Genomic DNA, 26,060 nt, shown 5'->3' with positions numbered 1-26,060 from the left:
GTTATGAATTTTTCTTTTGCATTTATCTTTTGAACACAAAATTTGTTTCTCTGTAATCAGGAACAGATATTTAAATTACCTTTCTGGGACCAATTAGATATGAACAAATACAGGTATCTTTAAGCATAATTAAGTAATATTTTTCATTATATAATTCTATAAAATTTAAGGTTTAGTTTGGAGAGTTTTCACAGCAACAAGAAAGGAGGAATACAGTCTTCCTGTATATCTTATTTTTCCATATCAAAATTATATCTCCTAATAGATTGCTTTTCAAAGGACATAAATTAATCCCTTAGTGTCTGGTATATAATTAACCTTTATTTGCTCAACTTCTTGACTTTCCAAAGCTATGTTACTCCTCTATATCTCAGAAAAATTAAAAGTACAACTCTGGAGGGACGGCTTAAAGATGGCGGAAGAGTAAGATGCGGAGATCTCCTTCCTCCTCACAGAGACATCAGAAATACATCTACACGTGGAACTTCTCCTATAGAACACCCACCAAATGCTGGCAGAAGACCTCAGACCTCCCAAAAGGCAAGAAACTCCCCACGTACCTGGGTAGGGCAAAAGAAAAAAGAATAAACAGAGACAAAGAATAGGGACAGAAACTACACCAGTGGGAGGGAGCCATGAAGGAGGAAAGACTCCCACACACTAGAATCCCCTTCACGGGCAGAGACTGCGGGTAGTGGAGGGGGAAGCTCTGAAGCCACGGAGGAGAGCGCAGCCACAGGGTGCAGAGGGGAAAGTGGAGAGAGTCCCGCAGAGGATCAGTGCCGACCGGCACTCACCAGCCCGAGAGGCTTGTCTGCTCCCCCGCTGGAGCGGGCAGGGGCCGGGAGCTGAGGCTCGGGCTTCAGTTGGATCCCAGGGAGAGGTCTGGAGTTGGCAGAGTGAAAACAGCCTGAAGGGGTTAGTGCTCCACGGCTGGCCAGGAGGGAGTCCGGTTGAAGTCTGGAGCTGCTGAAGAGGCAAGAGACCTTTTCTTCCCTCTTTGCTTCCTGGGCGCGAGGAGAGGGGATTAAGCGCGCCGCTTAAAGGAGCCCCAGAAACAGGCGCGGAACTGCCGAAGAGACAAGAGACTTTTTCTTGCCTCTTTGCTTCCTTGGGCGCGAAGAGAGGGGATTAAGAGTACCGCGTAAAGGAGCTCCAGAAACGGGTGCGAGCCGCGGCTGTCAGCACGGACAGTAGAGATGGGTGTGGGATGCAAAGGTTGCTGCTGCCGCCACCAAGAGGCCTGTGTGCGAGCACAGGTCACTCTCCACACCTCCCCTCCCGGGAGCCCGTGCAGCCCGCCAGGTCCCGGGATCCAGGGACAGCTTCCACGGGAGAATGCGCGGCGCGCCTTGGGCCGGTGCAGCGTCATGTCGGCCTCTGCCTCCGCAGACTCGCCCCGCACCCGTGCCACTCCCTCCCACCAGACTGGGTGAGCCGGAGACCACGAATCAGCTGCTCCTTTAACCCCGTCCTGTCTGAGCGAAGGGCAGACGCCCTCAGACGACCTACACGCAGAGGCGGGTCCAAGTCCAAATCTGAACCCAAGGAGCTGTGTGAACAAAGAGGAGAGGGGGAGGTCTCTCCCAGCAGCCTCAGAAGCGGTGGATTATAGCTCCACAATCAACTTGAAGTGCCCTGCATCTGCGGAAAACCTGAATAGACAACGAATCATTCCAAGTTGAGGAGGTGGACTTTGGGAGCAAGCTATACTATTATTTTCTCCTTTTTTCTTTTAGTGAGTGTGTATGTGTGTGCTGCTGTGTGAGATTCTGTTTGTATAGCTTTGCTTTCACCATTTGTCCTAGGGTTAGACCGACCCGTTTTTCTGTGTTTTTATAATAGAAATTTTTCTTCTTAATAATTATTTTTATTTTAATAACTATACTTTATCCTACTTTATTTTGTCTTCTCCCTTTCTTTCTTCCTTCTTCCTTCCTTTCTTCACTCGTTCCCTCCTTTCTTCCTTCTTTCCTCCCTTCTTTCCTCCCTTCCTCCCTTCCTTCCTCTCTTCCTTCCTCCCTTTCTTCCTCTCCTCCTTCCTTCCTTCCTTTCTTGCTTTTGTCCTTCTATTTTTTCTCCCTTTTATTTTGAGCCTTGTGGATTAAAGGCTCTTGGCACCCAAGCCAGCCACCAGGGCTGTGTCTCTGAGGTGGGAGAACCAACCACAGGACACTGGTCCACAACACACCTCCCAGCTCCAAGCAATATAAAACAGCAAAAATCTCCCAGAGATCTCCATCTCAACACCAAGACCCAGCTTCACTCAAGGACCAGCAACGAACAGTGCTGGACACCCTATCCCCAACAAAGAGCAAGACAGGTCTACAGCCCCATCCATTAGCAGAGAGGCTGCCTAAAATCATAATAAGGCTACCAACATCCCGAAACACACCACCAGACGTGGACCTGCCCACCAGAAAGACAAGATCCAGCCTCATCCACCAGAACAGAGGCACTAGTCCCCCCAGCCAGGAAACCTACTCAACCCACTGAACCAACCTTAGCCACTGGGGACAGCCACCAAAAACAACGGGAACTACGAACCTGCAGTCTGCAAAAAGGAGACCCCAAACACAGTAAGATAAGCAAAATGAGAAGACAGAAAAACACAGCAGATGAAGGAGCAACATAAAAACACACCAGACCTACCAAATGAAGAGGAAATAGGCAGTCTACCTGAAAAAGAATTCAGAATAATGATAGTAAAGATGATTCAAAATCTTAGAAATAGAATAGACAAATTTCAAGAAACAGTTAACAAGGACCTAGAAGAAACAAAGAGGAAGCAAGTAACAATGAGCAACACAATAAATGAAATGAAAAATACACTAGATGGGATCAATAGCAGAATAACTGAGGCAGAAGGACGGATAAGTGACCTGGAAGATAAAATAGTGGAAATAACTACTGCAGAGCAGAAGAAAGAAAAAAGAATGAAAAGAACTGAGGACAGTCTCAGAGACCTCTGGGACAACATTAAACGCACCAACATTAGAATTATAGGGGTCCCAGAAGAAGAAGAGAAAAAGAAAGGGACTGAGAAAATGTTTGAAGAGATTATAGTTGAAAACTTCCCTAATATAGGAAAGGAAATAGTCAATCAAGTCCAGGAAGCACAGAGAGTCCCATACAGGATAAACCCAAGGATAAACACGCCAAGACACATAATAATCAAACTGTCAAAAATTAAATACAAAGAAAACATTGTAAAAGCAGCAAGGGAAAAACAACAAATAACACACAAGGGAATCCCCATATGGTTAACATCTGATCTTTCAGCAGAAACTCTACAAGCCAGAAGGGAGGGGCAGGACATATTTAAAGTGATGAAGGAAAAAAACCTACAACCAAGATTACTCTATCCAGCAAGGATCTCATTCAGATTTGATGGAGAAATTAAAATTTTTACAGACAACCAAAAGCTGAGAGAGTTCAGCACCACCAAACCAGCTCTACAACAAATGCTAAAGGAACTTCTCTAGGCAAGAAACACAAGACAAGGAAAAGACCTACAAAAACAACCGGAAACAATTAAGTAAATGGTAATAGGAACACACATATCAATAATTACCTTAAACGTAAATGGATTAAATGCTCCCACCAAAAGACACAGACTGGCTGAATGGATATGAAAACAGGACCCATATATATGCTGTCTACAAGAGACCCACTTCAAACCTAGGGACACATACAGACTGAAAGTAAGGGGATGGAAAAAGATATTCCATGCAAATGGAAATCAGAAGAAAGCTGGAGTAGCAATTCTCATAGCAGACAAAATAGACTTTAAAATAAGAACTATTATAAGAGAAAAAGGACACTACATAATTATCAAGGGATTGATCCATGAAGAAGATATAAAAATTGTAAATATTTATGCACCCAACATAGGAGCACCTCAATACATAAGGCAAATACTAACAGCCTTAAAAGGGGAAATCGACAGTAACACAATCATAGTAGGGGACTTTAACACCCCACTGTCACCAATGGACAAATCATCCAACATGAAAATAAATAAGGAAACACAAGCTTTAAATGATACATTACACAAGACGGACTTAATTGATATTTATAGGACATTCCATCCAAAAACAACAGAATACACATTTTTCTCAAGTGCTCATGGAACATTCTTCAGGATCGATCATACATTGGGTCACAAATCTAGCCTTGGGAAATTTAAGAAAATTGAAATCGTATCAAGTATCTTTTCCGACCACAACGCTATGAGACTACATATCAATTACAGGAAAAGATCTGTGAAAAATACAAACACATGGAGGCTAAACAATACACTACTTAATAACGAAGTGATCACTGGAGAAATCAAAGAGGAAATCAAAAAATACTTAGAAACAAATGAAAATGGAGACACGATGACCCAAAACCTATGGGGTACAGCAAAAGCAGTTCTAAGAGGGAAGTTTATAGCAATACAATCATACCTTAAAAAACAGGAAACATCTTGAATAAACAACCTAACTTTGCACCTAAAGCAATTAGAGAAGGAAGAACAAAAAAACCCCCAAATTTAGCAAAAGGAAATAAATCATAAAGATCAGATCAGAAATAAATGAAAAAGAAATGAAGGAAACAATAGCAAAGATCAATAAAACTAAAAGCTGGTTCTTTGAGAAGATAAATAAAATTGATAAACCATTAGCCAGACTCATCAAGAATAAAAGGGAGAAGACTCAAATCAATAGAATTAGAAATGAAAAAGGAGATGTAATAACTGACACTGAAGAAATACAAAAGATTATTAGAGATTACTACAAGCAACTGTAGGACAGGACAACCTGGAAGAAATGGACAAATTCTTAGAAATGCACAACCTGCTGAGACTGAACCAGGAAGAAATAGAAAATATGAACAAACCAATCACAAGCACTGAAATTGAAACTGTGATTAAAAATCTTCCAACAAACAAAAGCCCAGGACCAGATGGCTTCACAGGCGAATTCTATCAAGCATTTAGAGAAGAGCTAACACCTATCCTTCTCAAACTCTTCCAACAGATAGCAGAGGGAGGAACACTCCCAAACTCGTTCTATGAGGCCACCATCACCCTGATACCAAAACCAGACAAAGACGTCACAAAGAAAGAAAACTACAGGTCAATATAACTGATGAACATAGATGCAAAAATCCTCAATAAAATATTAGCAAACAGAATCCAACAGCACATTAAAAGGATCATACACCATGATCAAATGGGGTTTATTCCAGGAATGCAAGGAGTCTTCAATATATGCAAATCAATCAATGTGATACACCATATCAACAAACTGAAGGAGAAAAACCATCTCAATAGATGCAGAGAAAGCTTTTGACAAAATTCAACACTCATTTATGATAAAAACCCTGCAGAAAGTAGGCATACAGGAACTTTCCTCAGCATAATAAAGGCCATACATGAAAAACCCACAGCCAGCATCGTTCTCAATAGTGAAAAACTGAAACCATTTCCACTAAGATCAAGAACAAGACAAGGTTGCCCAGTCTCACCACTCTTATTCAACCTAGTTTTGGAAGTTCTAGCCACAGCAATCAGAGAAGAAAAAGAAATAAAAGGAATCCAAATAGGAAAAGAAGAAGTAAAGCTGTCACTGTTTGCAGATGACATGATACTATACATAGAGAACCTAAGGATGCTACCATAAAACTACTAGAGCTAATCAATGAATTTGGTAAAGTTGTAGGATACAAAATTAATGCACAGAAATCTCTGGCATTCTTATACACTAATGATGAAAAATCTGAGAGTGAAATTAAGAAAACACTCCCATTTACCATTGCAACACAAAGAATAAAATCTAGGAATAAACCTACCTAAGGAGACAAAAGACTTGTATGCAGAAAACTATAAGACACTGATGAAAGAAATTAAAGATGATACAAATAGGTGGAGAGATATACCATGTTCTTGGATTGGAAGAATCAACATAGTGAAAATGAATATACTACCCAAAGCAATCTACAGATTCAATGCTATCCCTATCAAATTACCACTGGCATTTTTTACAGAACTAGAGCAAAAAATTTCATAATTTGTATGGAAACACAAAAGACCCCGAATAGCCAAAGCAATCTTGAGAACAATAAATGCAGCTGGAGGAATCAGGCTCCCTGATTTCAGACTATACTACAAGTCTACAGTAATCAAGACAGTATGTTACTGGCACAAAAACAGAAATATAGATCAATGGAAAAGGATAGAATGCCCAGAGATAAACCCACACACATATGGTCACCTTATCTTTGATAAAGGAGGGAAGGATATACAGTGGAGAAAAGACAGCCTCTTCAATAAGTAGTGCTGGGAAAACTGGACAGCTACCTGTAAAAGTATGAAATTAGAACACTCCCTAACACCACACACAAAAATAAACTCAAAATGGGTTAAAGACCTAAATGTAAGGCCAGACACTCTCAAACTCTTAGAGGAAAACATAGGCAGAACACTCTATGACATAAATCACAGCAAGATCCTTTTTAACCCATCTCCTAGAGAAATGGAAATAAAAACAAAAATAAACAAACGGGACCTAATGAAACTTAAAAGCTTTTGCAAAGCAAATGATACCATAAACAAGACCAAAAGACAACCCTCAGAATGGGAGAAAATATTTGCAAATGAAGCAACTGACAAAGGATTAATCTCCAAAATTTATAAGCAACTCAGGCAGCTCAATAACAAAAAAACAAACAACCCAATCCAAAAATGGGCAGAAGAACTAAATAGACATTTCTCCAAAGAAGATATACAGATTGCTAACAAACACATGAAAGAATGCTCAATATCATTAATCATTAGAGAAATGCAAATCAAAACTACAATGAGATATCATCTCACACTGGTCAGATTGGCCATCATCAAAAACTCTAGAAACAATAAATGCTGGAGAGGCTGTGGAGAAAAGGGAACCCTCTTGCACTGCTGGTGGGAATGTAAATTGATACAGCCACTATGGAGAACAGTATGGAGGTTCCTTAAAAAACTACAAATAGAACTACCATATGACCCCGCAATCCCACTACTGTGCATATACCCTGAGAAAACCATAATTCAAAAAGAGTCATGTACCAAAATGTTCATTGCAGCTCTATTTACGATAGCCAAGACATGGAAGCAACCTAAGTGTCCATCAACAGATGAATGGATAAAGAAGATGTGGCACATATATACAATGGAATATTACTCAGCCATAAAAAGAAACGAAACTGAGTTATTTATAATGAGGTGCATGGACCTGGAGTCTGTCATACAGAGTGAAGTAAGTCAGAAGGAGAAAAACAAATACCATATGCTAACACATATATATGGACTCTAAGAGAAATAAAATGTCATGAAGAGATTAGTGGTAGGACGGGAATAAAACAGAGACTTACTAGAGCATGGACTTGAGGATATGGGGGGGAAGGGTAAGCTGTGACGAAGTGAGAGAGTGGTAGGGACATATACACACTACCAAATGTAAATTAGATAGCTAGTGGGAAGCTTCCACATAGCACAGGGAGATCACTTCTGTGCTTTGTGACCACCTAGAGGGATGGGATAGGGAGGGTTGGAGAGAGGGTGATGCAAGAGGGAAGAGATATGGGAACATATGTATATGTATAGCTGATTCACTTTGTTGTAAAGGAAAAACTAACACACTATTGTAAAACAGTTATACTACAATAAAGATGTTAAAAAAAAAAAAAAAAAAGAACTGTAGAGAGCTGAGCATGTTTGGTAGTACTTGAAACCATTTGGTTCCAGCCATCTGAATTCAGAATGTGACCTCTCAAATCAAACAATTGGGTCTGTCTCGGATGAATGTCTCTGGAGAATTTAATTGTCAAATAAACCAGGTTTTCTTTAAAAAAAAAAAAAAAAAAACAAACTAAAACTCTGATCAGAATTATCTACAAAGGGGAATAGTTTACTGTAATGAATAGACACAGTAGAGGGTCTTAACAACCAGGTGCTATACTCAGAAACTTAAGACAATTTCTTAATAAAAACTTTTAAAACACTGTAAAATAAAGTTAGGGATAGAGAAAATTAACTGACATTGCATACTTGGTTGCTTTAATCTGCTCAACCTTATGTTTTACCCACCCTTAAGTTGTCACTTCTTTTAAATTTTTGGTTCTTTTTTTGTTTTCTGCACCATAGATGTCTCATTCTAATATTTCCCTCACTTCCAACTGATGAGTTTATTTAAATTATTTGTTATTTTAACTGAGCATTTGCAAGATATTGAACATACATACAAACATGAATATATACATATACATAACACTTCTAATATTAAATACTTATGTACATACATATAAAATTTCTAATTTTGTCATAGGTATATACAAAGAATGAATTATGAGAGAGAATACTAGTAAAATGTTATTATATACCTTTAAAATATGAAAAACACAGCTAATATTTTAAATGCATTTCTCTATGACTATTTGAGATTAAAAGTAAATTACTTTTTTACAATGTCACACTTGTTTGAACAAATCAAATGCACACAAAATTTAGAAGCAGGAAATGCTAAGCTTGTTGATTAAAGTCTTTAAGTGTTGTAAGAAACACAAATTTAATTTCAGAGCAAGTGTTTGTATAGTTACTAAATATTGACGATCATTAGGTATGGGATGTTATTTTCTAATAATTTTACATTAGGCACCTGATTACAAATTTGATTTTTTATATAAAAGAACAAGTAATTTTTGGTACTTGATTTCTAATATATGTAACAAAAACTATAAATACTTTATTTTTTATATTTGCATAGCATAGCTATGAAGTATTGCATTAAATTGTTGAACCACATTATCTTGGATGTTTAGATTATGAATAATTTTTAATTTATTTTTCTGTATTTTCCAAATGTTATATAATTAAGCATATATGACTTTAATAATCAGAATAGAATTTTTTTCTCTAAAGAGAAAAAAATTAATATAAAAGGGTGGTTTTTTTGGTAAAGACTGCCCTCTCATTCCGTGTCTTGCTGGGAACCCCAGAATGGTAGTATGGGAGCTGCTTGCCCCTGCCTTCATGTTGATCACTCCAGCATATGTTCCACTGTCACTCTTGGCCGAAGTATAGATTATGCATTTGGAGTGATTTTGTGTTGGAGTGCACAACAACCCAATTTCGAATTAGATTAGTGAACAAGAAAAGTACATATAAAGACATTCTAGACAAAATGAAGAGAACTACAAACATGCAGACTATGTAGATTATCAAGGGTGTATTGTTTTCTTACTCAAAGTTCTATTACCTTATAAATAAGAATGACATCATTGACTACATTTGTTAATATGAGGCTCAAGTTTCTTATTATTTTCTATCTGTAAACAAAATAATAAGCCCAATTTTGCATTGTGATGAAGTTTTGCTAACATTACATATATTTGTGGAATTATTATTCAAAGTAATCTGTAACAGGAAATTTTGGGATTGCACTTGGCCACTCATCATGCAAATTTACATGTAAATCTTGTTAGAAACAACCCAAAACAAACTTCCTCATAATTCTCCTCTCCAAAATAGAATAAATTGCCTAGTCTGTGAATCACCTAATCTGACTAAAAATTATTTAAATGTTCCTTTAGCTATTTTGAGTTTACACCATACAAAGAGTAAATTGGTTTCAATCCTTCTTATTTGTATTCTCATCCCTAGTGTTGAAGTGCATTTATTCATAGTCTTTGGATTATACTTTCTGTTTTATGTAAAACATCTGTGTGTTACTGCTTGCCTACTACCACCCCTGCAAAAACGTGGATTCTGGCAAGCTAACAAGAACAAACCAACACACCAGATATACATAGCTGTAGGTGGCCAAGGTCTTCCATCTGTGGTGCATGCCACTTATGGTCATTCGACAAAGGTTATATAGGTTGGAATAATATGTGCAAGGCAAAATTAAATAAAATTAAAAATTTAACTTTATGATATTGAAATCTTTTCCTCCTTTTATCTTTTGATTATATTGTTAAATAAAGATAAAATAAATCTTGATAATGTGCTACAAAATCATTTTTCATACAACTTCACCAAATAAATATCATTGTTGCAACTTCAGTAACAGAATTATGATTATTTCATTTATTTAAAATAATATGGTATTCTTTAGAGGGGTTAAGATATTCCCTTCTATTTTTTTGAAACTTCCCTATCAATGTGATAAAATTTAACGTGTTAACTTCTAACTATGAGCTTTAAAATTTTTACCTTAGCATATTTTAACCATACAGGAATCTCCCCATATAGAGCACTGGTTCAGGCATCCTAGATTCTATCAGGATGGTTTCATTTTGACTGGGATGACCTAAAGCCTGTCAATTAATTATAATGTTATTCCAATTATAAGAAGTTTTATTTTAAAGAGGCTTTCAGTGCATAATAGGAAATTAAACACTTTCATCTGTATAAATGTTAAAGCCCTCCTAAGCTATATTATATAATTTCAAATATTTATTTCTGTCATTCTTTTTCAAGAAATGTGTTCAATCAAATGATATTTATTTTTCTCATTTTATGTATGTGATTAAAATGTGTAAATTAAATTCATTGCCTTGTTTTCTTACATTTATAAGGTAGAACTATTCCTCATTTTTGAAAAAAAATTATAATACAAAAGTAATTTAAAATATAAGAAGCTAAGCCTAATGTCTGTATATACATTTTCAACAAATCGTGAAAGAATTTTCTTTTCTCTGGCAATCTGCAGCAACATGAACATCCCAGTCAGATCCCATTTGAATCAAATTCAATTTGTTTGAGGTATAATTTGCACTAAATAAAATTCATATATTTTAACTGCACAATGTGATGATTTTAACAAATGCATATCCTCATGTAATTACCATCACAACAGTCAAGATATAGAATATTTCTATCACCACAAACCATTGCCTCATGTAACTTTGATGTCAATTACTTCCTCACTTCTCCCTATCTCTGGCCCAACCAACAGTGAATTGCCCAACTATTTTCTGGCAATGTACGTTACTTGTACCTCATCTAGAATTTCATATAAATATGTATGTGGTTTTGTTGTTTGTTTTGTTTTGTTATGCTTTTTGCCATAGCACTTTAAAAATATGTTTTGTATGTATTTATGTCTATATTTTCATGTATATTGTACATATTATGAATGTACTTTCTTTTTTTTTTTGAATGTACTTTCAATGGGTATTTTTTATAGGTATGAACCATTTGTTTCTAAAAAAGTGGTGAATAATAATCCATTGTATGACTATAAAGCAATTTATTCAGTTTTTGCTGAACATTTTTTCCAGTTTTATTATGAAGAAAATTATTATGAATATAACTTATGTACACTTCTTCTTGTAGATCCATGTTTTCGTTTCTTTTGGGTAACTACCTAGGAGTAAAATTGTTAGGTTATATAATGTATGTGTTTAACTTATTTTTTTTAAGTGATAAATGGTTTTCAAAAGTGTGTGCAACATTTTCTAATACTACCAGCAATAGATGAGTGTTCCAGTTGCTCCCAGTCCTCACCAACACCTTGTGGTGTTCATCCTTTTACTTGTAGCCATTAGAGGGTCTTCAGTGGATCTTTTGTGGTTCTGATTTCCATTTTGTTGATAACTAGAATTTTAAGTATGTTTTCATGTGATTATAGGGTATGTACACTGATATGTCATTGTAAAGTGCCCATTCATATCTATTGCCAATTTTAATACATTTGTATCATATTAGCTAATTATAAAAGTATTTTAAAAATATCTTCGAGATTGCAAATCTTTGACTTTATACATTCTGGATTGTAGTCCTTTGTACTCTGGATATTTGTTTTCATTTTTTCAAGTTCAATTTACTGTTTATTCTATAGTTAGCATTCTTTTATGGCTTGTCAAAGAAATATTTGCCTATACCAAGTTCACAAAGATCTTTCTTTTGCTTTCATCTATATATTTTATATTTGGGACTTTTACCTTTGCAGTAATTTTTGTTTATGCTGAGAAGTAAAAGTTGAAGTGTTTACTTCCAGCTTTCAAGTGTAAATTTGGTTGGACTAGTACCATTTGTTGAAAAAAAGCAATCTTTTCCTTTTAATTTAATCTTGAATTTAATTGAAAATTAATTAACCTTGTATAGGTCTTTTTATGGAATCTCCTTTCTGTTTCATTGATATATACGTCTACCTTAACATCTTTTTTCACATTATCTTGATTCCAGAGATTCTATAGCAACACTGAAAAAAGTAAATCCTCCAAATTTTTTCATCATTTTCAAAAAAAATTTGGTGACTATAAGTTCTTTGGATTTCCATGTGTATTTTAGAGTCATCTCTATTTCTGGGGAAAACTTCTGAGAATGCGATTGGAATTATATTGAATCTACAGGTAAATTTGGAGACTATCAACATGTAAACAATACTGATTCTTCAAACTCATGAATATTTTGTTTTCAGAATATATATCTTGCTCATATTTAAGTTGGTTCTTACAATTCATACTGTTGATGCTTTTGTAAATGGTACTTTTTAAAAGTTATTTTTCAATTGTTTATTGATAAGTTATAGACATATAACTGTTTTTTATAGTGACATGATGTCCTGTGTCCTTGCTACACAGGGTCATTCCCACATAAAAATAGCCCTTCAAGACCATGGTAGATAACTGTTTCTCCTAAATTCATACAGTAAGAGAAATAAGAAAAAATGAAAAATAGAACTATTCCCAATTATAGGAACAAGAGAAATCTCCTGAAAGAACAATAATACAGACCTCTCCAGTCTACCAGATGCTGAGTTCAAAAAGGAGGTAATAAAAACGCTGAAGGAATTAAGAAAGAATATAGAAATGTGGATCATTGACACAAGGAACCAGAAATAATAAACAAGAGGCAGTCATAATTAAAGAACTCAACTGCCAAGATGAAAACTGAGCTAAAGGCAATAAATAGCAAACTAAATAATGCACAAGAATGAATAAGTGACCTGGAAGGCAGAATAACAAAAGTCACCCAATCAGAACAGCAGACAGAAAAACATGAAAAAATGATGTCAAAAGATGAGATCTATGGGAAGACAAAGAAGGACACTATATCATGATTAAAGGATTAATACAAGAAGACAATATCACACCCATTAACAGATATGCACCCAAATTAGTATCACCTAAATACATAAAACAAATATGATAAACATAAAGGGAGAAATTAATGAGAATACAGTAATACTAGGAGACTTTAACACCTCACTGACATCAATGGACACATGTTCCAGACAGAAAATAAATAAGGCAACAGAGATCCTGAATGATACAATAGACTTAATTGATATGTACAGGACCCTACATCCAAAAAAAAAAAAAAAAAAAAAAAGAATACATGTTCTTTTCAAGTGCACATGGAACATTCTCTAGGATATACTGCATATAGGACACAAAACAAGCTTCAACAAATTTAAGAGGATAGAAATTATTTTAAGCATCTTTTCTGAACACAACACATGAAACTAGAAATTAAGCACAGAAAGAGAAACAAGAAAAAGAATATATGGAGACTACACAACATGCTACTAAAAAACAGTGAGTCAATAATGAAATCTAAGAGGAAATTTAAGATAACCTCGAGGCAAATGACAATGAAAACACAACCTTACAAAATCTATGGGATGCAGCAAAAGCAGTTCTTAGAGAGAAGTTCATAGCAATACAAGCCTTTCTCAAAATATAAGAAAAATCCTAACTAAACAACCTAAACTACCACATAAAAAAAAAACTAGAAAAAAAGAACAAACAAAACCTAAAGTCAGCAGAAGCAAGGAAATAATAAATATCAGAGAGAAAATAAATAAAATAGGGATAAAAAAAGAAAATAAAATCAATAAAAACAAGAGCTGGATTTTTGAAAGGATAAACAAAATTGACAAACATCTGGCTAGGCTCACCAAGAAGTAAAGAAAGATGACCCAAATAAACAAAATAAGAAATGAAAGAGGAGAAATAACAACTGATAACACAGAAATAAATAATACCTTAAGAAAATATTATGAACAGCTATATGTTAACAAAATGGACAACCTAGAAGAAATGAACAAGTTCCTAGAACCATACAGCCTGCCAAAACTGAATCAAGAAGAAACAGATAATTTGAACATACTTATAACTAGAAATGAAATAAAATTTGTAAAACAACAACAACAACAACAAAAATCTCCCTGCAAACAAAAGTCTAGGACCGGATTGCTTCACTGGGGAATTCTGTCAAATGTGCAAAGAAGAATTTATACCTATCCTTCTCAAACTCTTCCAAAATATTGAAGAGGAGGGAATATTCCAAAGTCATTCTGTGAAGCCCCATCTCCCTGATACAAAAACCAGACAAAGACACTACCAGAAAAGGAAATTACATGCTTATTCTTTTTTTTTTTTTTTGCGGTATTTGGGCCTCTCACTGTTGTGGCCTCTCCCGTTGTGGAGCACAGGCTCCGGACGCACAGGCTCATTGGCCAGGACTCACAGGCCCAGCCGCTCCATGGCATGTGGGATCTTCCCAGACTGGGGCATGAACCTGTGTCCCCTTCATCATCAGGCAGACTCTCAACCACTGAGCCACCAGGGAAGCCCCATGCTGTTATTCTTGATGAATATATATGAAAATATCCTCTAAAAATATTAGCAAACCAAATCCAATAACACATAAAAAAGATCATACACCATGATCAAGTTGGATTCATTTCAGGGTCACAAATATATGTTTCAACATATCAATCAATCAATGTGATATACCATAGCATCAAAAGAAAAGATAAAAACCACACGATCATCACAGTAGATGCAGAAAAAGCATTTGATAAAATTCAACATTCATTCATGATAAAAACTCTTGCCAAAGTGTGTACAGAGTGAACATATCTCAACATAATAAAAGCCATTTATCACAAACCCACAACCAACACAATACTAAATGGTAAAAAGCTGAAAGCCTTCCTGCTAAAATCTGGAAAAAGACAAGGATGCCCACTCCCGCCATTCTGTTTGACATAGCTTTGGAAGTCTTAGGCACAGCAAGAAAATGAGAAAGAGAAATAAAATTTATCCAAATCAAAAGAGAAGAAATAAAATTGTCATTATATGCAGATGACAAGACACCCTATATAGAAAGCCGTAAAGACACCACACAAAAACTATCAGAACTGATAAATTCAGCAAGGTAGCAGGATACAAGATTAATATACAGAAATCTGTTGCATTTCTTTACATGAATAAAGTATCAGACAGAGAATGTAAAAAAAAAAATCCTGTTTAATGTTGCATCAAAAATAAAACCAAAAAAAAACCTGGGAATAAACGTAACGAAGAAGGTGAAAGACATATTCCGAGAATTATAAAATATTGATAAAGGAAATCGAAGATGATTCAAGGAAGTGGAAAAAAACAGCACACTCCTGGATTGGAAGAATTAATATAGATAAAATGGCTATACATACCAAAGCAATCTACAGATTGAAAATGATCCCTATCAAATTACCCTTAACATGTTTCATAGAACTAGAACAAATACTCTTAAAATTAATATGGAACCACAAAAGACCCAGAATTGCCAAAGTAATCCTGAGGAAAAAGAACAAAGCTGGAGATATAACCCTCCTAGACCTCAGACATTACTGCAAAACTACAGCAATCAAAACAGCATGGTATTGACATAAAAACAAACATGTAGATCACTTGAACAGAATAGAGCCCAGAAATAAATGCACACACCTCTGGTCAATCTTTTTTTTAATTAAAATTTTTTTTTAAAAAGTTTATTTATTTTTGGCTGTGTTAGGTCTTCATCACTGCACACAGGCTTTCTTTAGTTGTGGCAAGTGGGGGCTACTCTTCGTTGCAGTGAGCTGGCTTCTAATTGTGGTGGCCTCTCTTGTTGCGGAGCACAGGCTCTAGGCACATGGGCTCAGTAGTTGAGGTACATGCGTGGGCTTCAATAGTTGAGGCATGTGGGCTCAGTAGTTGTGGCACACGGGCTCTAGAGTGCACGGGCTTCAGTAGTTGTGGTTCACGGGCTCAGTAGTTGTGGCTATCAGATTCTAGAGCCAGGCTCAGTAGTTGTGGCACACAGGCTTAGTTGCTCCATGGCACGTGGGATCTTCCTGGAACAGGGATCGAACCCAGGTACCCTTCATTGGAAGGCACATTCTTAACCACTGTGCCACCAGGGAAGTTCCCTGGTCAATTAATCTTAAATGAAGGAGGCGAGAATATACATTAGAGAAAAGACAGTTTCTTCAGCAATTGGTACTGGGAGAACAGGACAGCAGCATGTAAATCAGTGAAGTTAGAACATTCCCTCACACCATTCACAAAAATAAACTCAAAATGGCTTAAAGACTTAAACATAAGACAAGATACCATAAACTCCTAGAAGAGAACATAGGCAAAACATTCTCTGACATAAATCTTAGCAATGTTTCTTAGGTCAGTCTCCCAAGGCAAAAGAAATAAAAGCAAAAATAAACAAATGGGACCTAATCAAACTAATAAGGTTTTGCACAGCAAAGGAAACCATAAACAAAACAAAAAGACAACCTAAAGACTGGGAGAAAATATTTGCAAACAATGCAACCATCAAGGGCTTAATTTCCAAAATATACAAGCAGCTCATAAAACTCAAAAAGAAACAATCCAATCAAAAAATGGGCAGAACATCTAAATAGACATTTCTCCAAAGAAGACATACAGATGATCCACAGGCACATGAAAACATGCTCCATATTGCTAATTATTACAGAACTGCAAATCAAAACTACAATGAGGTATCACCTCACACCAGTTAGAATGGACATCATCAAGAAGTCTACAGATAAGAAATGCTGGAGAGGGTGTGGAAAAAAGGAAACCCCCCTACACTGTTGGTGAAGAGTGTATATTGGTTAAGCCACTATGGAGAACAGTATTGACGTTCCCTAAAAAGAACAACAGCAACAACAAAAAAATTAGAATTACCATATGATCCAGCAAATATCTGGAAAGGAAACAATCTCTGATTTTAAAAGTTACATGCATCCCAATGTTCATGGCAGCACTATTTACAATAGCCAAGACATGGAAGTAACATAAATGCCCATCAACAGATGAGTGGATAAAGAAAATGTGGAATATATGTGTATAATATTATGCAGCCACAAAAAAGAATGAAATAATGCCATTTGCAGCAAAATGGATGGACCTAGATATTGTCATACAGAGTGAAATAAGTCAGAGAAAGACAAATATCATATGATATCACTTATATGTGGAATCTAAAAAAAATAGTACAACTGAACTAATTTAAAAAACAGAAAGACTCACAGACATGAAAAATAGACTTATGGTTACCAAAGGTAAGGGAGCTGGAGGCATAAATTAGGATTATGGGATTAACAGATGCTCACCACTGTATACAAAATGGATAAAACAGGATTTACTTTATAGTACAGGGATCATTATACTCTACACTTGAAACTCACACAATATTGTGAATCAACCACACTTCAATAAAAAATTAGATCTATTTTTAATCTCCAGTTTTTCTCATTTTTCTTAACATTTTCTTTTTTTCCTACTCATTACATTCATATTTTCTTTAATTCTTTCAACATATTTAAAATCAGCATTTTGAAATCTTTCTTATTTTCAAGTTTGTTTCTATTGACTGGTTGTCCTCCTTATTATGGGTCATATTTATTTATTCTCTCTTTTTCTCTTTCTCTCTTACATGCCTCACGCTTTTGATTAGATGCCAGAAACTGTGATTGTTACATTGTTGAGTGTCCTTCAGACTTTGCGTACTCACTATGTTGGGTTTGGCATGGACTCAAGGTTACCTCCATCTTCTTTCCACCACAAATAACACTGATGAGCCTCTTAAACATATTCCCTCATGAATCACTTTGAAGATTTATCTGGAATATATCCCCAGGAATGTTTTTTCTGGGTTAAAAGTAGTTTTATCCTCAATTCATCTAAGTAGAACCAAATTGCTCTCTGGAAAGACTTCCTCAACAACCATCCCCTAGCAATGCTAGGGATTCACTCTCCCCCCAAAATTATATTTTTATCATCTAACTCTGTAATTTTTGTCATTCTTATAAGCATGTAATGATATCTTATCTATGTAATTTGCATTTCTGTGATTGCTAAAGATTTTGACATCTGTTTCTTTCTGAGCATCATCACTTATTGGATGATATCTCCTGTAAATATCCTTTTTATATTATTTGTCCATTTCTCTCTTTGATTTATAGGTGTACACAGATCATTCTGCAGGTGTTAGGGCATATTTAGAAGAGAAATTTAAGCACCCACAAACAGGCTGAAATTTCTTATTAGTATACTCATGTTTCTAAAAGCTTGGATATGTATTCAGTTTGGGCAAAATGACTTGAGGATGGGAAGAACAGATCAAAATACATAAAGTAGCAATGAAAGAATTGAGAATAATTTTAAAGAAGAAAAAACCCATGTAAATAAGAACAGAGCACCATTCTTCTTGTCCAGAATTAGTCTGATGTCCCCAACCTTCCATGACATGACATTTAAATTTAAATTAGATTGAATTCTATAGAGTTAAAAATGATTAGTCAAAGAAAATAGGGGATAAAAATTAAAGGAGTATATAGTCTGAAGAAAACAACACAGAATTAATTTGTAGGAAACTGATTTTTATAGTAGTTGATATATGTGGTCTGTACTTGTTTATATTGTAAAATTTTTGAAGTCTAAGCTTTTTGATAACAAGCTCTGTTTGTCTCATTTAACACTCTCCAGATGCTGCAGCTTTTATTTTTTCCATTCCTTATTCTTTAAAAAAAAAAAAAAATGATCAAATCAGTTGTGCTTAATATATTCAAAGTACTGCTTACAAGAACGAACTTTTTCTAAGATTCAGGAAAATAAGGAATAAGAAAACAGATCATAAATTTAGTTAATCTTCCTTACTACTTTTAAATTTGAGGATTTGACTCATACATGACAGAATGGGAAATCATAAGGAATTTCAGTATATTTACAGTTAAATATATTCTGTATTCTACTGATCCATCAAACTTCCTTGAATCCACTTAAAGTCACAATAAAACAACCAGTTATTCCATTATCTCTCCTGAGCTCAGTATCTAAACCCTGAAAAATGCTTCCTAACCATTATTGTTCTTTTAAAATAAACAGTCATACCTGGGACTTCCCTGGCAGTCCAGTGGTTAAGACTCCATGCTACCATTGCAGGGGGCATGGGTTCAATCCCTAGTTGGGAAACTAACATCCTGCATACCGTGTGGCATGGCCAAAATAAATAAATAAATAAAAATAAATAAACAGTCATACCTTATTGTCTAATAGGGGAACTCTTTCAAGAGCTATTGCATTATATTACTGCTGCTTTTCTTTACCAAATTCTATAATTTTCAAACTGCTAGATTATTCCATATCAAAATTTTCACTAGGATATTTATTTTCTCAAACATGTTCAATATCCAATGTTTTCCACCAACACTATTTCATTTGATGAGAAAAAAATAACCTTTCAAAGTTTTAGGCAGAGATTTTTATAGACAAAGATAGTGAGGCTTTAGAAAATATATTTTCTTAAACTTGTTTGCCCTGTACATATTGGAGAAATACTTGAAACCTGAATTTAAATTTCAAGATAAATTTCACTGTCTTAATAACAATATACTCTACATATTTCATTTTTTAAAAATCTTTCTCTTTTGTGAAACCCTACAACAGAACTCTGACTTAACGACAGTGACCTTCTCAATTGTTTATTCTTCACCATTCATTATGCTTTGGTTCATGAAAAATTTCTTATTCTCCCTTTTTTTCCTCTTCCAGCACCAATTTCCTTCCTTCTCTTACATATGTGCAAAAATCCCTTCTGGAATTCAAGACCCAAATCAATACCACCATTCCATGAAGATTTATTATAATTGTATAAATAACACTCATAAGTATAGTTGCATTTTATTTAGGTAATTGATTTATTTATCACATTTTATTTTATATACACAGATTTTTTTTTAAAAAAGGCACGTTCTTCTTCACAAGCCCCATCCCACCACATAGGACTGAGTTTCTAGAAAAAAGAAACAATTTTAATTTTGGGCTTTATGTAAGCTAGTAATAAATACATTATGCATATATTATTAATTAATACAATACATAACCTATTTGTCAATGTTCACCCTTTTCTAGGATTATAGCATCATTTCAGCTATTTCCTTCATAAGACTAGTTTTTGTTTATCTAATCTACTGGTAATCTAGTGTTTTGGTATCTTCCAAGGAAACCATATCACTAGGGATATGAACTGATACAAGTTTATTTGGCTAATACTAGATGATTAATCATAGATGAGTTAATCTGTCTATATTTTATGCTAGTTTTCATTTTTCAGCATTCAGTAAAGCATTTTACATTTATAATTTGGAGTTTTTTCTTTTGTGTTGAAAAGTTCAAGCTTTGATAGTCAAGTGATAATTTATAAGCAGAAAAGATATAGATTCCAAACTTTCTTACTTCTGCTTTTGGCCAGAATGGAAGAAATGGCACAGAAATTAACCACTCATAATAGATAACTGAGAAAAATATACTAAACAACTGTTCAGATATTGGACAACAAGCACTGCCAAAAAGACACAGAGAAGCATTTAGGGAGTTTAGCACCTGGAATTTGTGAAGGAGATTATTGGAGAGGAGGAAGCTACCTCTACCTGGAAAAAGAGCTCCATGTATCTAAGTAGGAGTAATCTTGAGTCTCTGAGTAAATACTTAGGGATATAAGCATAGGATCCATAAGACATGTCAAAGAAGAAATTCAGGGGGAAAAAAACTAGGAAAATTTATGTTGAAAAGTTCTTCAAAAGCAGAGGGAGGAACACTCCCAAACTCATTCTACGAGGCCACCATCACCCTGATACCAAAACCAGACAAAGATGTCACAAAAAAAAACCCAACAACTACAGGCTAATATCACTGATGAACATAGATGAAAAAACTCTCAACAATATACTAGCAAACAGAATCCAGCAGTGTATTAAAAGGATCATATACCATGATCGAGTGGGGTTTATCCCAGGAATGCAAAGATTCTTCAATATACACAAATCAATATGATACACCATATTAACAAATTGAAGGAGAAAAACCATATGATAATCTCAAAAGATGCAGAAAAAACTTCTGACAAAATTCAACACCAATTTATGCTAAAAACTTTCCAGAAAGTAGGCATAGAGGGAACTTACCTCAACATAATAAAGGCCATATATGACAAACCCACAGTCAACATCGTCCTCAATGGTGAAAAAATGAAACCATTTACACTAAGATCAGGAACAAGGCAAGGTTGCCCACTCTCAACACTATCATTCAACATAGTTTTGGAAGTTTCAGCCACAGCAATCAGAGAAGAAAAAGAAATAAAAGGAATCTAAATCAGAAAAGAAGAAGTAAAAATGCCACTGTTTGTTGATGACATGATACTATACATAGAGAATCCTAAAGGTGCTACCATAAAACTACTAGAGCTAATCAATGAATTTGGCAAAGTAGCAGGATACAAAATTAATGCACAGAAATCAATTGCATTCCTATAAACTAATGATGAAAAATCTGAAAGAGAAATTAAGGAAACACTCTCATTTACTATTGCAACAAAAAGAATAAAATACCTAGGAATAAATCTACCTAAGAAGACAAAATACCTATATGCAGAAAACTATAAGACACTGATGAAAGAATTTAAAGGTAATACAAACAGACGGAGAGATATACCATGTTCTTGGATTGGAAGAATCAATACTGTGAAAATGACTACACTACCCAAAGCCATCCACAGATTCAATGCAATCCCTATCAAACTACGAGTGGAATTTTTCACAGAACTAGCACAAAAATTTTCACAATTTATATGGAAACACAAAAGACCCCAAATAGCCAAAGCAATCTTGAGAAAGAAAAATGGAGCTGGAGTAATCAGGCTCCCTGACTTCAGACTATACTACAAAGCTGCAGTAATCAAGACAGTATGGTACTGGCACAAAAATAGAAATATAGATCAATGGAACAGGATAGAAAGCCCAGAGATAAACCCACACACATATGGTCACCTTATCTTTGATAAAGGAGGCCAATATATACAATGGAGAAAAGACAGCCTCTTCAATAAGTGGTGCTGGGAAAAGTGGACAGCTACATGTAAAAGAATGAAATTAAACACTCCCTAACACCATACAAAAAAGTAAACTCAAAATGGATTAAAGACCTAAATGTAGGGCCAGAAACTATCAAACTCTTAGAGGAAAACATAGGCAGAACACTCTATGACATAAATCACAGCAATTTCCTTTTTGTCCCACCTCCTAGGAAAATGGAAATAAAAACAAAAATAAACAAATGGGACCTAATGAGACTTAAAAGTTTTTGCACAGCAAAGGAAACCATATACAAGACGAAAAGACATCCCTCAGAATGGGAAAAAATATTTGCAAATGAAGCAACTGACAAAGGGTTAATCTCCAAAATATACAATCAGTTCATGCAGCTCAATATAAAAAAACCCAAACAAACCCAAACTGGGCTGAAGACCTAAACAGACATTTCTCCAAAGACGATATACAGATTGCCAACAAACATATGAAAGGATGCTCAACATATCTAATTATTAGAGAAAGGCAAATCAAAATTACAATGAGGTATCACCTCACACCAGTCAGAATGGCCATCTTCAAAAAATCTACAAACAATTAATGCTGGAGAGGGTGTGGATAAAAGGGAACCCTCTTGCACTGTTGGTGGGAATGTAATCTGATATAGCCACTATGGAGAACAGAATGGAGGTTCCTTAAAAAACTAAAAATAGAACTACCATATGACACAGCAATCCCACCACTGAGCATATACCTTGAGAAAACCATAATTCATAAAAAGAGTCATGTACCACAGTGTTCATTGCAGCACTATTTACATAAGCCAGGACATGGAAGTGACCTAAGTGTCCATCAACAGATGAATGTATAAAGAAGATGTGGCCCATATATACAATGGAATATTACTCAACCATAAAGAGAAATGAAATTGAGTTATTTGTAGTGAGGAGGATGGACCTATAGTCTGTCATACAGAGTGAAGTAAGTCAGAAAGAGAAAAACAAATACCTTATGGTAACACATATATATGGACTCTAAAAAAAAAAAATGTTCTGATGAACCTAGGGGCAGGACAGGAGACGCAGATGTAGAGAATGGACTTGAGGACATGGGGAGTTGGAAGGGCAAGCCGGGAAGAAGTGAGAGAGTGGCATGGACATATACACACTACCAAATGTAAAATAGATAGCTAGTGGGAAGCAGCTGCACAGCACAGGGAGATCAGCTCGGTGCTTTGAGACCACTTAGAGGGGTGGGATAGAGAGGGTGGGAGGGAGATGCAAGAGGGAGGGGATATGCGGATGTATGTATACATATAGCTGATTCACTTTGTTATACAGCAGAAACTACCACAACAATGTAAAGCAATTATACCCCAATAAGATGTAAAAAAAAAAAAAAAAAAAAAAAAGGTTCTTCAGATTCAAAGAGTAGAAGATATTCAAAATCCAACCAGCCAGATCAGAAAGAATTAACTGAACACCTGTGACATTCAGTAGACAGCCTAGAAGGGCCTCAGCTTGTAGTAAACTAGTTAAGGTAAAGTCTAGGCTAGCCTACCCTAACAAAATTTTAAAGTCTCAAACTGATCCCCAAGTAGCTTAACTGCCCCCCAAAGTAAAACTCATTCCACTTTAAAGGATGCCTCTCTTAGGAGCATTAGAGTAAAATATCACCTATGTCCACAAATGGATCTTAAAATCATAGTGCTCAGTGAACCAAGCACGTGCAATGAAATAAGTTTTATAACATTATACAGTAGTACATTGTTATAAGAACATGTAGAAGCAAACAACAACAACAAGATAGTATAGAAAGATTGTAGCAGAGTAGAGATGGGTACGGAGGTGAGAGGAATATGTGAATGAAAATGTATAAATGAAATAAGATAAGAGAGTGACACTAATAAAAGTGTATTATTAACCCAACCCTCTCCAAATGAGGTTAAAAATAAACAGCCTGATAAAATCGTATTCAAAAGGGTGTCTGTTATGTAAGGCCCATAAAACCTAAGCAAAACATGTTGTGAACAGTATTTAATTTGGTTGACATAAAACGTGTGTGTGTCACTTCCCTTGCAGATTGACTTGTTTTTAATTTACCTGAATAATCTGTACAGTCACTTTATTTTGTCATGGTTCCATTTCAGCTTAATAGCTGACACATTCTTTAGATGACTTTTTCCTATCAGCTAAATGGCCACAAGTAAAACTGCACAATCTAGAGAGTGAAGAAAGCAGAGAAGGAGAATAAAAGGGAAAATGAAAAAATAGAGAAAGGAAAAATGAGAAATGAAAGAGGCAATTGAAAGCAGCAGCAAGAGAAAAGTGGAAAACAAGCTGGACATTGTAAATCCACCCTTCTTAGGGCTCTCTTTTTCTTTTTCTCTGTTTCTCCTTCTGTAAATAAGGACTGTTTTACTAATTATATCTTCCCTGAATATAAAACCTTATCTTGTTTCCACTAAAATAAATTGTATAGAGGAGTTCTAATTCAGCTAGATGGTGAAGAGCAAGAAGCAGGTAGCTAAGGAAGGGCTTTAGTGCCTTTCTCTCCCCCTCACATCAGGGTCTTATCTTCTGTCAACCCATGCCTCTCCATAAGCAGCAACACAACTGCTGATGGTATGAAGCTCAAAGAATCTACACACACCACCTTTGAAAGATTGACAATAAACATTTGTGACTATAGGTAATTTTGGGTGTAGTAAGTAATATAATACATGGACAGAGATCAGTAAAAGAAAAAATATGTAGGTGAAGAGAACCAAATACTTTTAATCCCTCTGCTGCCAAATTGAACAAATGCTATTGGGCTTGAAGGGATCAAAGAGGAGAAGATGTAATTTTTACAAAGATCTGTATCTTTCATACTTGCTGTCTAACTTTTTCCCCTTTCTATTTTATTATAATATTTTAATATGTCTATCTTTACTGAGAAACAAAAATGCAGTAATACACTGTACCTAAAAGCAAACTGTGGAAGAGAAAGGAATTGATGGACCTAGGGGAAGATGGTAAAGGCAAGAGACTGACAGTAACAAAACAAAACAAAACGCCCCACAGTCTTTTCCTTCCTTGGTGATAGATACAGGAGTGTTTGGTATATATATATATATATATATATACGTGTGTGTGTGTATGTATATTATATATACACAAATATAAGGGTATTTGTTTAAAAGACTGGAAAAGTTTAAATTTGGTATCAATTTTCATGAACATATATGCCATCTGGTTTGGACATTTTGATGCTAACATTTTGATGTTACCTGCTGGGACATTTTCCCACCATTATTCTCCAAGTTAATATGGCAGTGTTAAATGAAAATATAGAAAATACAATTAGGTTTGTTGATCTACTTACACTTTGAAACCATAAATCTATCTATTCATTATTATAATATTTTAAAGGATTATTTTTATTGAAAATAGTACAAAGTCATAAAATTAGAATAATCTGATATTTAACTTATATATATATATTTTTTTCACCACTAACTTTTGAATATCTACAGTTTTTCTTTTCCTTTAGCATTCTTCTCTTAATAAATGCCCACTCCAGCAGCTGCATTCCCTGTGAGTTCTACAACAAACATCACTGAAAATTACTTGTGTTAAGCATAATGTTTTCACAGCTGCAAGCAGGATTTTTAAATAGCAAAGGTGCACTGAAGCTATCCTCAGCAATTAATAAATACAATATAACAATATTTATACTTGTGACATTTTTACTCTGAGCATACCAAAGCACTTTACAAATAAACATCTGTTATTAACCTAATTTTTCACAGATGGGGGAAAACCCACTAGATTAGGTTAAGGTGACATAAGTGACTTTGCCAAAGATTGCCCAGCAAATCAGATGCATGACGTTGAATAGAACCCA

The 26,060-nt window shown here is 35.1% G+C and overlaps 1 pseudogene; it reads left to right on the top strand.

Moving 5' to 3' along the window:
• The first annotated feature begins 412 nt into the window (after positions 1–412).
• The window catches only part of LOC131768251 (nuclear receptor coactivator 7 pseudogene), a 39,516-nt pseudogene continuing 13,868 nt past the window's right edge, over positions 413–26,060 (top strand).

Source organism: Kogia breviceps, chromosome 13 (assembly GCF_026419965.1).
Source record: "Kogia breviceps isolate mKogBre1 chromosome 13, mKogBre1 haplotype 1, whole genome shotgun sequence".
Taxonomy (NCBI): domain Eukaryota; kingdom Metazoa; phylum Chordata; class Mammalia; order Artiodactyla; family Physeteridae; genus Kogia; species Kogia breviceps.
This window is presented reverse-complemented; position numbering and strand designations above follow the sequence as displayed.